The following is a 13,370-nucleotide window of genomic DNA, read 5'->3' as shown; positions in this document are numbered from 1 at the left end:
TTGGGCAGGAGGAACCCCCAAGCCAACGAGCTCAGCCCTTGTTTTCCCCCCCTCAGGATTTGTCCTTCCCAAAGCTTGGGCGGATGGAGGAGGAGGCTGCGAGGAAGAGGAAGATGCCTTGGGCCCCCCAGGCAGGTGAGGAGGAAGTCAGTGTCCCTTTGGGCGGGTGTTGTGCTGGCTCTGTCAGCCCAGCATGGCCCCGGCTGCAGGACAACCCCGCTGGCGCCGCCGTCCTGCCGGGGCCGGAGTTGGGGGGGATGTCCTTGGCCTTCCCTGTGGGCCGGAGGCAAATCCCCTGCCTGTCCTTCTTGCTTCCTGCCCCAGGCCCCGAGCTGAGGAGGGAGAGCCCGGAGGACAAATCCCCCCGTGAGACCCTGGTGGGAGAGGCCGTTTTGAAGGGCTCCCCGGCGCAGGAAGGCAGCGGGGAGGAAAAGGGCCGGAGATCCCCCCGCAGGAGGGGCTCCAAAGCCAGCCCAGGGTGCTCTGAGGAGGAAAGAACCAGCCTGCGCCGGGAAGGCGGCCGGAGCTTGAGCAGGAACTCCAAGGTCGTGGTCCCAAGGCAACATCCCACGAGAAAGAAGCCCTTCAGGTGCTTGGAATGTGGGAAGAGTTTCAGGAACAGCTTCCACCTGATCCGGCACCAGCAGCTCCACACAGGGAAACGGCCCTACATGTGTAGGGAATGTGGGAAGAGCTTCAGAGACAGCTCTGATCTCCTCAGCCACCAGCGCATCCACACTGGAGAACGGCCCTACACGTGTGGGGAATGTGGGAAGAGCTTCAGTGACAGCTCCAACCTCCGCTCCCACCAACGCCTCCACACCGGGGAACGGCCCTACAAGTGCTTGGAATGTGGGAAGAGGTTTATGACCAGCTCCAATCTCTACACGCATGAGCAGACACACACGGATGAGAGGCTCTTCCGCTGCACCGACTGCGGGAAGGGCTTCAACCGGAACTGCACCCTCGTCAGGCACCGGCGCATCCACACCGGGGAGAGGCCCTACAAGTGTGGGGAGTGTGGGAAGAGCTTTGCCCAGAGCTCTACCTTGACCTCACACCAACGGAACCACCGGTAAGGGAAGCCCTATCAGTGCCAATATATTCTGTGAGTGCAGGGCTTGAGGTGTGTGGGATTGTGTGGACAGAGAGAAAGAACTAACATTCAGAAACATATCTGCTTCCCTGTCTCAATTAATAAACCCCGGAGTTTGACACATTAATAATATCCATAGCAATTGTGATTTGACTGTATATTGTGACCTGCATATGCACATGTGAGCATAAGGACATAGGAAATAGGTGTTGTAGTTTCTGCAGTTCTTGTGTTATGGGTGAGGGGAGAGAGGATTCGAGCTAAAAATTGTCTGAACATTTTGGGAGTGCAGAGACATCTGTCTGACCATCACTAGGTATGCTTTGATTTTAAGGCAGAGCTTGTTAAAGAATGCAATAACTTAAAGCCAGCTGCACTCTTGAATTTTTGCTCTTTCAGCAATAACAGTAGCACTAATAATTACTAATAGTTAATGAGCTAATGTGCAATAAATGTATCTGCTCATTTTGACATATGTGTGTCGTCAGAACAGAGAGATTTCTCTGAACAATTTTTCCTGCACTCTGTATGCCTTTCTTGCCATGGAAGTGACAAGCTGTATTGTTTATACTTATAGACTGTGTGAAAATATGTGATATTTATACTTGTTAGCTGTGTGTCTAATTATAAGGTTTGAGAACGTAATATGTTTATAGTAAGAAAGCCTTGAGAAACTGGAGATAATGAAACACCTGCAGATTGAGGAACACCCCTAAAAGCATATTAATTAGAAAGAGCTTTTTATGCCAAGGATGATTTCAGGTTGCATGGACAGAGCCTCAGATCCAATAAACTGAGAGCATGAGACACGTGCGCAGACTGAGCTGTCCAATCACCTTGTTGTGAGCATGTACCCTGAGCAAACTAAACTGTATAAAAGTTAACTGCTTTAAATAATAAATCGGACATTGCTTTGATCACATTGGTCGTGTTGCTCTGTCTCTGTACCTCCTCATCGATATCTGGTGCCCGTAGCAGGGACTTCTTCTTCGCCGAGTTCCGAGGGACGTGAGGCGAGCAGAAGGAGTTGGGAGTTGGGAGAAGCAGCCGTTGGAGGTGGCGTGTCCCCCGGCGCTGCGAGAAAACAGCTGCAGCAGTACAAGAGAAATCCTGCCCTGGTCAGGTGAGTCGGCTGAAGAAAGGAGAACAGGGTCTGCTCTTTCAAAAGAAGAGGCAGTGCAAACGCTCCTTTATTTAATTCTCTCTGAGAGAGATTCTAATTATGACGAAAAAGCCCTTAAAGGGTTACTAATCCCCACAGCTAAAGCTGCCTTTGAGGGATCCATTTGGGACGCTATAAAGGAACAGTTCGGGGAAAAAATCACAAAAAGATATGACGAAGCAGCTCGCTATTCTACATTGTGGCAGCTGCTGACTGAAACAGAGCAATTTCTAAGGACTGAGAGGCAAGTTACAGCTTTAGCCTATGCTGTGTTAGCGAGCAGCTGTGGTGGTTTGAAAAATCTTTTCTCTGAGGCAGTAATGGTTTGCCCCACTGATAATACTGGACCAATCAATAGTCCACGTGCGCCCTACGGGAATTACACACCCACAGAAAGGGAAGAGAAGGTGGTGAAGGTAGTGTAGAAGGAGGGTAACCATGATCTGAGCCACGAGGAAGCAGGGGGCCAGTGAGCCCCTCTGGGGGCCAGTGAGCCCCTCTGGGGGCCAAGGGCCCAGCCCCCAGCTGACGTCACGGGAGACCCGGTATAGTGTCAGTGCTGGGCCGGGTCCTGTAATCAAGGGCTGGAAAAGTTTCCTTCCTGTCAGCAGCAGCAGAAGACACTGAAAGCGGCAGCGGAGCAGTCCTGAACAGAGACAACAGTGGCTGAAAGCCAAAAGGCAGCCAGGAGCAACGAGATAACGTGAAGCCGGCTGAGAGATGCAGAGATGTTCCTGCAGGAGGGAGAGCTGGCAACAAACCAGAGGAAACTCAACAGAGCTGCTTTGGGGTAAGACTGTATTACTTTCCCAAACCCCAGAGACTCCTTGAAGAGGAGGGGTGGACTTCCAAACCCTCAGGGAGTCCCGAAATGCAGCAGCAGCTGGAGAGAGGGAGAAAGGAGCTGAAAACCCGGAGCTGTCCTGAGAGCTGAGCCAGGACGGAATGCGGAGGAGGTGACCGTGCCCTCTGCTGCTGCTGCTGCTGCTTCTATTCTGCTACTGAGCTGAGACAGAGCAGAAGAGCTTTGGTAAGACTGAACTGAAAGCTGCCTTCAATGTTCTAACCCAAGAGGAGTGAAGATCTACAAGGAAATTCCCCGAAGGCTCGGGCTCAGGGTTGAAATTTCCACAAAGTAAGAACAAAAATCCTAACTGCTATATTTAAATCTGCTGCCCTTGGGAAAAATGGAGGACACTAACCAGTGCCACAAAAACCTGAAATGAAGGAACTGTGGCCTGAGAAGTGATAAAAAGACTCTTTTCTTCTTGGACTTTTATTGAAGAAGAGGAGAAATTTAATTTATTGTAAATATATATGTGGGTGTAAATAAACCTTTGTAAATATTTTCCCCTTCCCCCAATAATGAATGGTTGTGTTTTGTCTGAAAACTCTCCACATGGGGTGAAAAAGATATCAAGTCCATACCATCACTAAACCCTCTCACAGGGGCAAACTGTGGGAGGGGGGCTTGAACTTAAAAATTAGATTTGGGGAGTTTCAAACCACCACAGACTCACACCAAGGGACCCACAGCAAGAGAAGCCCTTCGAGTTCCCCGACTGCGGGAAGAGCTTTGGCTGCTGCTCCAACTCCATCAGCCATCAGAGGACCCCCATTGGATGATCCACAGGGACCCACCTTGGGCACAGACCTGGTGACCCACGGTCCAGGTGGTCCATGCTGGGCAGTGTATTGGGGTTTAGATGGCCATGTTTTGGTTCCTGGGGGCTCCAGGGGTGGGTTCTGTGAGCAGCTGCCAGAAGCTTCCCCTGTGTCCAGCCCCTGTCCCGACCCCCCTGACAGTGAGGGTGACTCAGGGTCTTCTTAACTGATCCCTTGGGGCAGATTAGAGTCAGTTTATCTATATCTATGTCTATATTTATATCTATCTGTATATGTAGGGTTTAGTTTAGAACAATTCTGTCTCCATGTAAAGTAGGTTTGGGGCAGTTTTGGCTCCTCTCTACAGTGATATAAAAACACAAAAATAGCACTTCCCCTCTCTGGCTCCAAGCCCAGCCTGTCCCCTCCAGGGGTGGGTGTTCCCCCCTCTGCCCCGGGCGGTTCCATTGCCCTTGGGCAGCAAAGCCCCCACTGCTTCTGCAACTGAGAGTGTTGGAGCCATGGACCATTAACATTCCAGTCTCTCCCAGCTCTGCATCCCAAAAGTCAAGAGGATCCAACCTGTCACCTCAAAGTGGATCAATCTCACTGAAAATGGCTCAATCCCACCCCAAAATTCCTGTGTTTCTTATTTTCCCTATGTAATTCTGGGGCCACCGGTGCCACCCCTCAGCTCTCCGCAGGCTGAGGCTTGGCCTTGCACTTTTGCCTTTGCTGGATTTCTTCATCAAATATTTTTCTCTCCCTGAAAAGAAAAATATGGAAGGATTTCGATAATCTGGACATCTTTAGACCATCTGGACAAATTGCAGTTTGCAGTGTTGGAACGGAACATTTTCCACGTTTAATCATTTGTTCCCATCCCTCCCAGGAGGGAGGACACTGAACTCTTCCACAGAAACAGAAAACTAGTAACAAAAATTCAGAGAGTACTGAAAATGAAAAATACCTTTTGCTCACAGGTGGCCCTTTCATGTCCTTCTCTTCTGCCTTCTTACAGTCACTGTTATCTGTGGCAGCAGTTGCCTAGATGATGGCCAAAAAAAGCATTTAATTCATTTAGAATCATTCCAGAAAACTGAATCACAACTGGGGATTTGAAACTGCCTCAGGGGAGCACATTTGGAGAAAAGGGTTCCTCAGTCACTTAGAAAATTTGGCTGAAACTGCTCGTTGTGGGCCTGAAACTCTTAAATAAATAATACAAACTCATCCTGCATCCTTCCCAGGGGAGTATTTTTATCCCCAGATTAAGATATTCTCCAGGGATTTTGTCTCTACACAAATCAATGTTCTCCTGGGAAAAGCACCAAGTATATGAGACAAGTAACTCTAAAAACAACCAACCCACCCACCCCCCACACAAAGAACAGCCCAAGAAAACCCCAAGAACTTGCCAAAATAAATAAAACCCTGAAAACCAGACTTTGAAGCATTTCAGAAGTAATTAAAATACATGAGAAATCAGTCCTTCTGCCTTCAGCAAACTGCCTCAAGCTTCTCCTTTCTGTGCTTAAAAATCATCATTTCAGTGACTCAGGCTGTAGACAGGTATGAACTTTGCTGCCCAGCTCAGCCACCAGTGCCCCTAAAGGTCCCCCAGAAAAGGGGATTGAGGGGGTCCTGGGTGGGCTCTGGATGGATTTAGGGGGTCCTTGGGGGTCTGTGGGGTGGTCCTGGCACCTTTAGGGTGAGCTGGGTGCCCATTGAGGGGGAGGTGCCCTCCCAAAGCCCCCCAGAGCAGGTTGACACAGGGGAACGCAGGGGGTGTCCCCATTCCCGATCCAATCTGGGGCCGGTTTTGCCCTCCCCAACCTCGGCTCCTCCCTGAGTCACATCTATCATATGACATCACATCCTCCTCTGTGACATCACAGCTCATCTATAACATGATATCAAACCTCGCCCCTGACATCACAGCTCCCCTGTGACATCACATCTTCCACAGTGACATCACATCCTCCTCTGTGACATCACATTCTCCCTATGACATCATATCTTCCTCTGTGACATCACAGCTTCCTCTGTGACACCACATCCTCCTGATGACATCACATCCTTCTCTGTGACATCGCAGCTCCCCTGTGATATCACACCCTTCTCTGTGACATCATATCCTCCTCTGTGACATCACATCCTTCAGTGTGACATCACATCTTCCTCTGTGACATCACAGCACCCTGTGACATCACATTCTACTATGTGACATCACATCCTCCTCTGTGACATCACAACATCCTCTGTGACATCGCATGTCTCCTATGACATCACATCCTCCCCTATGGCATCACATCCTATCCTGTGACATCACAGCCTCCTCTGTGACATTATATCCTTCCTGTGACATCATATCCTCCTCTGTGACATCGCATGTCTCCTATGACATCACATCCTCCCCTATGACATCACATCTTCCTCTGTGACATCACATCCTCCTCTGCGACATCATAACTCTCCTATGACATCACAGCTCCCCTGTGACATCACATCCTCCTCTGTGACATCACATAATCCTCTGTGACATTGCTTGTGTCCTATGACATCACATCCCCTCCTGTGACATCACAGCTTGGCTCTTGTATGACATCACAGCTCCCTGTGACATCACATTCTTCACTGTTACTTTGCATGTCTCCTCTGACATCACAGCCTCCTCTATGACATCACAGCTCCCCTGTGACATCACATCTCCCTCTGTGACATCATATCCTTCCTGTGACATCACATCCTCCTCTGTGACATCGCATGTCTCCTATGACATCACATCCTCCTCTGTGACATCAAAGGTCTCCTGTGACATCACATCCTCCTCTGTGACATCACATCCTCCTCTGTGACATCATATCCTTCCTGTGACATCACATCTTCCTCTGTGACATCACATCCTCCTCTGTGACATCACATCTTCCTCTGTGACATCACATCCTCCTCTGTGACATCACAGGCCTCCTATGACATCACATCCTCCTCTGTGACATCACATCCTCCTTTGTGACATCGCAGGTCTCCTATGACATCACATCCTCTCCTGTGACATCACAGGTCTCCTATGACATCACATCCTCCTCTGTGACATCATATCCTTCCTGTGACATCACATCCTCATCTGTGACATCACATCCTCCTCTGTGACATCACATCCCCTTTCGTGACATCATAGCTCTCATATAACATCACAGCTCTCCTCTGACATCACATCCTCCTCTGTGACATCACAGCTCTCCCATGACATCACATTTTCCTCTCTGACATCACAGCTCCCCTGTGACATCTCATCGTTCTTTGTGACATCAAAGGTCTCCTATGACATCACATCCTCCTCTATGACATCACAGCACCCCTGTGACATTACATCTTTCCTGTGACATCACATTCTCCTCTGTGACATCTCATGTCTCCTGTCTCATCACAGCTCTCCTGTGACATCACATCCTTCTCTGTGACATCACATCCTCCTCTGTGACATCACATATCTCCTATGATATCACATCCTCCTCTGTGACATTGCATGTCTCCTATGACATAACATCCTCCTCTGTGACATCACAGTTCCCCTGTGACATCACATCCTTTTCTGTGAAATCACATCCTCCCTGTGACATCACATCCTATTCTGTGACATCACATCCTATTCTGTGACATCACATCTCCCCCGTTACATCACAGCTCCCATGTGACATTAAATTCTCCCATGACATCACATCCTTTTTGACATCACATCTCCTATGACATCACATCCTCCCTGTGACATCACATACTCCTCTGTGACATCACATCCTCCCTGTGACATCACAGCCGCCTTTGGATATCACATCTCTCCCTGTGACATCACATCTCTCCTGTGATATCACATCATCACTATGACATCATCCCTGGTGGCTGCCTGGGGATCTTTCCAGTCGTAGATGTTATCACAAAAAAGAAACTCTGTCTTTTATACAGGCAGGAAAACTGGAATCCTGATGCCTTCAAATCTTCAGCAAAAACCACTATTCAAACTACGAGCACTGTTCTTCTGTCCCCACTGAGCCAGTTGGAGGTAGCTGTGATTTAATAAAGCAGCAACAATGGGCCCAAACCCATGGTGTCCTTCAGATGCGCCGTGTCCTGAGCAGACTGCGTCCTGCTTGTCCTCTCCTGCTGCCTGTAGGACAACTTCCCCCTCGGCACACCCCCAGCCCCAGCCTTGTTTGGGAAGTTGAGCTCTGGCTGAGGCTTTCCCCAGGAGAAGCCTCATTTGTCTCTCCTCAGGGCAGTCCCCCCAGCACCCAGCCAGGACAGGGCACAGAATGAGTGGCCCCAGCTCTGCCTCCCCAGGGGTGTCCAGGCATCCCACGAGGTGTCTGCTGTTGCTGCATCACCACCTCCCCTCACCAGAATGGATTTGGAAGGCTTTCCAAGCAGAGGGACCAGATGGAAACCTCTGGACCCCACAGAGAAAACATCCCCAGGGTCTTGTTAGAGCACAAACCTGCAAACAGGGATGACAGGTCAGAGAATCACAGAATCATCAAGGTTGGAAGAGACCTTCCAGATCTTCTAGTCCAACTGTCAACCCAGCACCACCAGAGTCACCCCTAAACCCCATCACAAAGCACTACATGCAGATGCCACCTGAATGCTTCCAGACACTCCACCACCTCCCTGGGCTACTTGTTCCAATGCCTGAGCACTCTCTCAGTGGAAAAAGGGTTTTTGAATATCTAATATGAACCTTGCCTGATGCAATTTAAGGCCGTTTCCTCTCTTCCTGTCACTAAAGGCTTTGCAGAAGAGACCGACCCCATACCCACTAAAACCTCCTTTCAGGTCATTGCAGAGAGCAATGAGGTCCCCCCTGAGCCTCCCCTTCTCCAGACTCAACCAGCCCAGTTCCCTCAGCCGTCCCTCAGCAGACATGTTTTCCAGAGCCTTCCCCAGCTCCGTTCCCTTCTCTGGACACGCTCCAGCCCCTCAAGGGCCTTTTGGCACTGAGGGGCCAGAACTGGACACAGCACTCCAGGTGGGGCCTCCCCAGTGCCCAGCACACAGGGGCAATCAGTTCTCTGCTCCTGCTGACCACACTCTTCTCCACAAAGGCCACCATGCCCTTGGCCTTCTTGCCCCCCTGGGCACACTCTGCCTCATATCCAGCCCCTGTCAAGCAGCACCCCCAAGTCCCTTCCTGCTGAGCAGCTCTCCAGCCCCTCTGCCCCCAGCCTGGAACGTTCCAGGGGGTTGTTGGGACCCAAGGGCAGGCCCTGACACTTGGCCTTATTGATCCAGCCTGTCCAGATCCCTCTGCAGAGCCTTCCTGCCCTCCAGCACATCCACATTCACACCCAGATCAGTCAGTCTCCCAAACAGGACAAAGTCTGACCACCAGCAGTCCAGGGTTTCAGTTCTGCTGCCCCCTCCTTCCTCCACCCAGAATGGAAAACTCCATCATTTTGGGGTCTCTGTGCCCGTCAGCTCCGACCACCACATCCCCTACCAGTCACAGAATCATGGAATGGTTTGGGTTGGAAGGGACCTTAAAGAGCATCTCAGTCCAACCCCCTGCCATCGGCAGGGACACCTTCCACTAGACTCAGAGCTCACAGCCCCATCCAACCTGGCCTTGAACACTTCCAGGGATGGGGCAGCCAGAACTTCTCTGAGCACCTGTGCCAGGATCTCACTACCATCACAGTCCAGAAATTCTTCCTAATATCCCATCTAACCCTTCCCTTTCTCAGTGTGAAGCCATTCCCCTTGTCCTGTCACTCCAGGCCCTTGTCCAAAGTCTCTCTCCATCTTTCTGGTTGGCTCCCTTCAGGAACTACAAGGCCACAATTAGGTCACCCCAAAGCCTTCTCTTCTCCAGCCTGAACAATCCCAATTCTCTCAGCCTTTCCTCACAGAAGAGCTGCTCCATCCCTCTGATCCCTTTGGTGGTCTCCTCTGGACTAAATCCAACAGGTCCGTCTCCTTCCTGTGCTGGAGCCCAGAGCTGGAGGCAGCTCTGCAGGGGTGACAACATTACAGCCCTGTGTGTTCCAGCAAGGACACTGTGGAACCTCCTGCAGTAAAGGGGCCATTGTGACACTGTAGGGCCTTCTGGAGCCAAAGGAACCCTGGGACACTGGGCAATCTCATGGAACCAAGGGAGCATTGTGACAATGTGAAAACTCATGGAATTAAGAGGCCATTGTGACACTGCAAGGCCTCATGGAATCAAAGTAACCCTGGGACACTGTGGAAACTCATGGAATCAAGGGGCCATTGTGGCACTCCAGGGCCTCATGAAATCAAAGGAAACGTGGGACACTGTGGAAACTCATGGAACCAAGGGTTCATTGTGCCATGAAGGGCCTCATGGAACCAAGGGAACCTCGAGACATTTTGGGACCTCATAGAATCAAGGGGCCACTGTGACAATGAGGAACCTCGGGGACTCAGAGGCCACTGTGACACTGCAGGACCTCATGGAACCAAAGGAACCCTGAGACTTTTCAGAACCTCATGGAATCAAGGGGCCACTGTGACACTGCAGGGCTCATGGAACCAAAGGATTCCTGGGACACTGTGGAATCTCATGGAACCAAGGGGCCACTGTGATATGTGGGGCCTCCTAGAACCAAAGGAGTCCTGAGACATTTTGCAAACCCATGGAATCAAGGGTCCATTATCACACTGCAGAGCATTATGAAGCCAAATGGACCTTGTGACTCTGTGAAACCTCATGGAATCTAGTGGCCATTCCCACACTGTAAAACCTCATGGATACTGTCAGGTTCCCATTATTAAAAGACACCTCTGCCCAAATTCAGCAGCAAAGGAGACCATGTGCCAAAGTCAGCAGTCCAGCTTTGATTTAACACTAAATAGGAGGGAGAGAGAAAGAAAAAAAGAAAGAAAAAAAGAGAGAGAGAAGAAGGAGGTGGCGGGAAGACAGTGAGAGAGAGATAAAGATGAAGTAAATGTATCACACCATGGAGATCCTTGAGGCTCCCACTGGTCCTTCTTCCCCCTGCTCTACTCGGTGGAGGGTCCCCAAGTTGTGCTTCTGGGCTATCACTTTTATACAGCCCAAGCCCCGGGTATTCAGGGGGGTAGATGCTGTTCCCACAGCTTGGGCTGGCACATCTACAAGGACTTGCTTCCTTTCCCACAGCTTGCCACGGTGGGAGTTTTGCCCGCTGTGCTTCCAGTCTGCAGGTGGGAATCTTTGTCTGGATGGGTTCCCCAGACCTGCCTTACCAGCCCTGGCTTCCTCTTGGGGCTGTCTGCTCTTTCCCACACTCTGCACAGTGCAATTCTGTCCTGGGGGCTACTTCCAAAGCTTCACCTCCCTTTAGGCCTTGGAATTAAAGGCCTTCCTGTTTGCCACCAGTGCTTATGTGTTGTGGTGCCTTATGGGATTTTCCTGCTTTGACAGTGTTTTGAGACAGTTCATTGTGCCCTTCAAGTCCTTCCATGTGCACACACACACCACTCTCCCCAGTGTCTGGCCCTCCAAAGAACACAAGCCCTGATGATTTGTAGCTCCCACTCCAGTGGTTGGCACTTGGAGCTCCCTCCGTACCCAGAGCTCAGAGCACCCTTGTGCCAGAAAGTTTAAAGAGATTGTGCCTCATTCTGCCAAGACAACCCTTGGAAAAAAGTGTCCCTCTGTGTTTCCTGGGATAAGAGCACTCTATTGTCATCTTCCAAAACCTTGGAGAGGTCCCAGAGATCCCTCAGGAAGGAATTTGGGGCCTCAAGCACATGACCCGTATATAGAGGCTGAGGACTCAGGGGTCAGGGGTGTGAAGATTGAGGACAGTAGAGGAGTAGCCTGAGAGGTCTGGAAGGGGGGTATCAGAGCTGGTGGAGTTTTTCTTCCTGTCAGAAAACAGCCTAAGAAAGAACTAGTGCCACCAAGGGCAGCTGGGGGGGCCTAGACTGGTGACAAGAAGTCAGAAATTTCCCTCTGAGGTCAGTGTTGTGGTGCAATATGTCACCCAGAAGGAGTCTGGATGAGCCCAAGGCTTTGTGTGTGCAGGAAGAGCCAGGGAGGACGCAGAGATGTCAGTGCAGGAAGGTGCCAGCCAGGTGGGGCAGCCGGGGGGATGACGACAGCCTGCAGGGAAAGGGGTAGGGCATGGACACCGTAGGACAACCTGGGCTGGAGAGGAGACAGGGATGGGGAGAAGCTGAAAGGCCCTGACACAGCCACCTTCTGCAGGCCTTTGGCCAGGGCTGCTGTCTGTGTCCCTGATGCCAGGAGGAGGGGAGTGGCCCTTGCAGCCCTGGGGCCTCATGGCCTCCTTGTCCCTGCTCAGCAGCCTGGCAGGTGCCACCCCATGGTCCTGCCCTTGGCATTACACATCCCACATCCCAGTGCCCCAGGAAGAGCCCTGAGGAATGAGGCAGGGACAGCATCTGCCTTCCCAGGGGCTGGGGGTCAGGGCTTGGCCCTTTGGATTAAGAAAACAAGTAAAGGTTTGTTCAGCATCAGAGCCACCTTTCCCTTGCTTGTCCATCCTTGTCATCACTGTCTGCAGTTTTCTGCTCTAACTGGAACCTGGGGACACGTTCTCAGTTATGTCCCTCAGTGAGACTCATTAGCACTAAAGGAAATTTTAGTGTTTCAATCTCACTTTGACTTCTTGAGAAGTTGTTTGAACTTCCTCTCAGGGACTGAGTCTCATGTAAACAGCACCAAACCCCCCTGAGGGTCATGAAATGTCTGGGGCTGTTGCTGTGCTGCTGAGCTGGGCCGGGCTCCTGGCACACAGGGAGCTCCTGGCAAGCAAGAAGAGCTTCAAAGAGACAGCTCTGCTGGTGAGCAGATCCTCTGCACAGCCCAGCAGGGCTGAGGGCACTGCCTGCAGCACCAAGGGCAGGGGAGTGAGACAGAGAGAAGTTAAAGACTGTCAGACGTAGAATGATGCTGAGACCTCACTGGGGGAGAATTTTTAACAGACCTTGGCACAGGAAGTCTGGTCATGCAGGGCAATGGGACTGCAACTTTTGGAGGCATCTGGGAAAGCTGGCACTGCCCACCAACTACAGATTCTCTAAGTGCAACTCTGAGAGTATCTGGAGTGCAGAGGAGGAGGACATGCTCAGAGCTTCAGCTCCCTCTCAGAATATTTCCAAGACAAAGATTTTTATAAGGTTAAAGAAATTTCCTGAGATTGTGTTTCCAGTTTCCTGCTCTTGAGGAATGGGAGGAATAAATCATTAAGAAAGTATTAATTTTGGGAAGTCCCCGAGACATCTGAACTGTGAGTGCTCAGTAGGTCTGTCTGAGCTTCCTAATGTGCTTTCAGCCACTGCTCTGCCTGTGGGCAGCACCAGCATCACCTCTACTAGACCCATCAGGACTAGTCTGAGATGTCCTTTTTGCACCTGCAAACGGAATCTGACCCCTACCAGTGCAGCCTGTGGTGCTGGGGAAGGAGCTGAGTCTGCTTAAATACAATTCCAACATAAGGACACTTGGCTGTCTCCCTGAGGTTTCCTTCCAAGCTGTGAATT

General features: G+C 50.8%; 1 protein-coding gene and 1 pseudogene across 1 annotated transcript in view; both read left to right on the top strand.

The window, feature by feature from the left end:
• The window catches only part of LOC127474809 (uncharacterized), a 1,721,191-nt pseudogene that overhangs the window by 825,875 nt on the left and 881,946 nt on the right, over positions 1–13,370 (top strand).
• Positions 1–13,370, top strand: part of LOC127474901 (zinc finger protein 239-like) — a 237,267-nt gene that overhangs the window by 119 nt on the left and 223,778 nt on the right. The window lies entirely within an intron of this gene.

The sequence above is a fragment of the Manacus candei genome, unplaced genomic scaffold, assembly GCF_025592945.1.
Source record: "Manacus candei isolate 608988 ecotype Guabito, Panama unplaced genomic scaffold, ASM2559294v1 h1tg000045l, whole genome shotgun sequence".
Taxonomy (NCBI): Eukaryota; Metazoa; Chordata; class Aves; order Passeriformes; family Pipridae; genus Manacus; species Manacus candei.
Note: the sequence above shows the minus strand (reverse complement) of the source record. Positions and strands in the feature narration are given on the sequence as shown.